Genomic DNA, 4,273 nt, shown 5'->3' on the forward strand with positions numbered 1-4,273 from the left:
TTTTCGTCAGCTTTTTCTGTTTTTTTTTTTTTTTTTTTTTTTTTTTTTTTTTTGTCTTTACGGCGAAAGTGACTAGGCGTGTACACAGTACATCCACACATAAAAATGTGTATAAGTCCCTACATCTGGCACGCAACTTGCCAGAAATACACAAGTAGTGTTAAATAATCATGGTGTACCTCCGAGAACAAAACCATTCTTTATTCCTGGGGTGAGTGACATGAATATAATGTGGTATATTGACGGTGGAATGTAACAAGCAAAAATGACATCTAATTGCATTACGAAGTCTGTGTGTTGCCATTTTTAAGAATTTAATAATACCACTACTCTTAAAAGAGAAGTCAACCCTAAAATTCTCTTTGCTGCCCCGCTAGTCTAAACACATTTTGATTAATATTGTGTATTTGGAATATAAGATAAGCAGTAAAATTCAACCATTTTTGTCCATCTCAAGGGACGTCCATTTTACCACTTGGTGTCGACTGAAAATGACATCACACTTGTGCAGGGCTCAGGTTACGACCAATCATTGCTGAGCTACAAAAAAACGGTGAGTCAGATTGGTCCTTGCCTGGCCCTGAGCAGCTGTGAAGTCAGTTTTGGCCGACAGAAAGTGGGAAAATGGCGGCCAACTGGATGGCTAAAAATGGGTGGATTCCGCTGCTTAACTCATATTCCCAAAAATGCAATATGAATCAGAATGCAGTGAAGCTGCATAGAATAGATTATTGGGGTTAACTTCCCCTTTAATGATACTGGTTATTGTTCGGTACTTTAACTATATTGTTCTGGGTGCTTTATTATTATTATTATTATTATTTTAAATACACCAAAACAAAAGTACAGTCATACCTTGGTTTTCGACTATAATCCGTTCCAGAAGGCTGTTTGAAAACCGGTTTATTCGAAAACCGAAACCATGTTTCCCGTTATAATCAATGTAATAAATTTTAATCTGTTCCAAGTCTAGAAAACTTTTTAAAAGCATTTTTTTTACTATTTGACACCACAAACGGTATACACATGTAATAAGAGAGCATGTAATATGTAAAATACTGTACAAACAAACTGTACAAACATTTTGTATGTTTTATTTTTACCAATTTTAACAAACATTAACATTGTAACATTTAATTCAAGTAACATCTCTCTCTCTCTCGCTCTCTCTCTCATCATGACAATTGTAGATTACATTATTTTACACCTTGAACTAATAAACCCTAAAGTAATGGCTGTAACTATGGACTCTCTCTCTGCACCCCAACACTACGGTAAAAGGTAACATCCCTCCATCCATTTTCTGAACCGTTTTATCCACACAAGTCCAGTCTCGTCCATATTAAAAGTTTGCTGGGGAAGATATTCCTCGGCCTTGATGAGATTTTCAAACTCAACTTTAAACTTTAAACTTTTCGGCAGCTTCCTTGTCTGAACTGTCAACCGCCCCATGACGAATCACGGAGAGTATCCCACTTCTGTTCCTAAACTTTTCAAACCATTCTCTGCTTGCTTTAAAATCAAACTCCTCAGGAGCAATGCAAGGATCCTTTTTTACAAATCTCCATACAATTGTCTTGCTTTGCCGCAATTCATATCTTGTCTAAGACTGTCCCCTGCTAGCTGTTTCTCATTATGAAAATCAGCAAACGTTTCTCCACTACCTCTAATATTTGTGGCCTTTGTTCACTTAACACACGAGATACTTTAGCCACATCACTGACTTTATGATGGTCTGTCTGCTGATTTCGGCATGCCGAACTCCTTAGCCAACACAGACACACGTACACCTGATTCATAGTTCGCTATCAAATCTTTCTTAAATTCAATAGTTTTGCGCACTAATTTCCTCTTTTTTCACCAGCTTTACCATTTCCACTTGCTTTCTTTGGTGCCATGATTAGGGGCTGATACACAATGCAGAAATAACAGTCCGATTTGCGTAGATGTCAACAAACACAATGCTTTTTTAAAAAAATCTTTATTGAACACGTCTGCTCACATCGGACGCTCTTTTTTTGTGTTAAATCTTTATTGAATACATTCGCTCACAATGGAACGCTACACAAGGAAGCGTCACTTCCTCATGTAAGGACGGCGAGAGGAGTCGAATGGCGCATTCAAGTGCGCTCAGTTTGGTCGAGAACTGATTTTCGGTCATAATCCGAGGCATAAAAAACTCAAAATTTTTGGTCGAAAACCGATTTGGTCGAGAACAGAGAGATTCGAAAAACGAGATTTGACTGGATTAGAACTAGCAGAGTTTTAAAAAAATAAAATACTAAGTATTCGGAACTCAACAACTTTTCTGAATGTAGTGTCGTCTTTTGAATGTTGTAGTCCTCAACTAGCCATTGTCACTGGGCTCATATGAGACGTCCATATGTCCGTGGTAAAACTGATGTCCCATGTGTTGTCTATCAGAGTGCAACGTTTATGCAGAGCGACAACATTGTAAATTTCTAGTCAACACGGGTATGCAGTAGCTTCGGCTTGGGGAGAAAAAAAAACACAATAGTGATGGATGCGCCATGTTTACCTGTTACGTCATGCAGCTTTGAAGCACAAGACTTGGTGTCGCCATCGTTACACCAACACTAAACACACATCAAAATAACGTTATAAAAACCAAAGGGTTATAATGCACAACGGACATTTGTATATAATACCAGATACACACTACAGTGGCACAGGAAGGAGTGGCAGATGCCTCTCATGTATGACGCCGCAGTGGGGCGAGATGGCTCGCCGCCAGTTATGAAAATGCATCTTAGCTAAAATATATTAATTTCAATGCTGGTTAGAAATGAAATCAGAGAGGTAGAATATAGCCTAAATAAATCAAAAATTTATTTAGACACTGAACATTATGCAGAATTGTTACACTGTCATACCTTTCCCATACTAAGGTTCTTGATATAATTTAACCTTTTCATCCACCCTGTAACCTCAGAACATGATCAGCTGTCCACTGTCGTAACCGCTGTCCCTCAAAGGGTTGAAAAGAATGGAGATTCAGAATATATAAAAGTAGGAATGTATTCGTTTATAAATATGAAAATATAAATATGGAAATGAATTCCTGTGGGTTGTCAGTTCTCATAGATTTAGTCATTGATATTGTAAAGCCCATTGTCTGACACAATTGAATAACTGTACATATACCGTAAATTCCGGATTACATGCCGCTACTTGTTTTCCACACTTTCAACACTGCGCCGTGTAATATGAAGCAGTTTTTTAATTTTTTTTTTTTTTTTTCATCGCGGGAAAAACATGGACCAATAAAATGAATGAGTCTTTCACTGAGGTCCAATGAGATTGTATGACTAATCACAACTTCCGCTCTTTTTGCCGTAGCGGGGGAAAAATGTGTTACCCGGCAACAGTCGACCAATAAAATGAATGAGTAGTACACAGGGGTCCAATGAAATTGTATGATTACCGGTAATCACAACTTCCTTATTTCAGTCTTTGTTCTAACCCTGATCAAAATGGAGAATACCAGACGAAAAGCATATGATGCAGCTTTTAAACTAAAAGCGATCACTCTGGCAGTTAAAGAAGGAAATCGAGCTGCTGCCCGTAATCTTGGCATAGACGAGTCGATGGTGCGAAGGTGGAGGCTCCGGCAAGAAGAACTGAGCCAGTGTAAAAAGACAACCAAAGCTTTCAAAGGTTTTAAAGGTGGGCCGTCGTGGTGTTATAGATTCATGAAATGGAAGCCTGTCTATTAGGGCACGCACGACGTTGTGTCAGCAGCTCCCTCCCAATTACGAGGACAAACTTGCTTTGTTCCGCACATTCACACAAACAAAGATAGCGGAGAATTCCATCAGCCCAGATGAAGTAATAAATATGGACGAAGACCCTCTGACATTTGATTTGCCTCTCACTCGAACTTTAAATAAAAAAGGTGACTCCCCCGTCATACTGAAAACAAGCGGCCACGAGAGAACACATTTTACCTGTGTTTTGAGCAGCGCAGCATTGGGCCTAAAGCTGCCAACGATGATCATTTTTAAGCGGCTGACTATAGAAATAATTTCATATATCTTTTCCCATTTATATGGTTTGCATTATTCTATTTAAAGCCTAGTGGGCTGCAGTATTTCTCCTCGTAATTACGCAAATGCGCATCAAGATCTCTCTTTGTCTGGCCTCTTCTGTGCTTTGGCGTAATTTCGTTGTGCAAATGCATTTATCATGCTCATAAAAATATGGAGATTATTTTAACCTTAAGAAATTTAGCGTTTTTTTTCTGCGGGCGTTC

General features: G+C 38.5%; 1 protein-coding gene across 1 annotated transcript in view; it reads left to right on the plus strand.

Annotated features, from left to right (window-relative positions):
* Positions 1-4,273, plus strand: part of arnt2 (aryl-hydrocarbon receptor nuclear translocator 2) — a 77,514-nt gene that overhangs the window by 32,996 nt on the left and 40,245 nt on the right. The window lies entirely within an intron of this gene.

This window comes from Hippocampus comes, unplaced genomic scaffold (genome assembly GCF_001891065.2).
Source record: "Hippocampus comes isolate QL1 unplaced genomic scaffold, H_comes_QL1_v1.1 scaffold75, whole genome shotgun sequence".
Classification (NCBI taxonomy): Eukaryota; Metazoa; Chordata; class Actinopteri; order Syngnathiformes; family Syngnathidae; genus Hippocampus; species Hippocampus comes.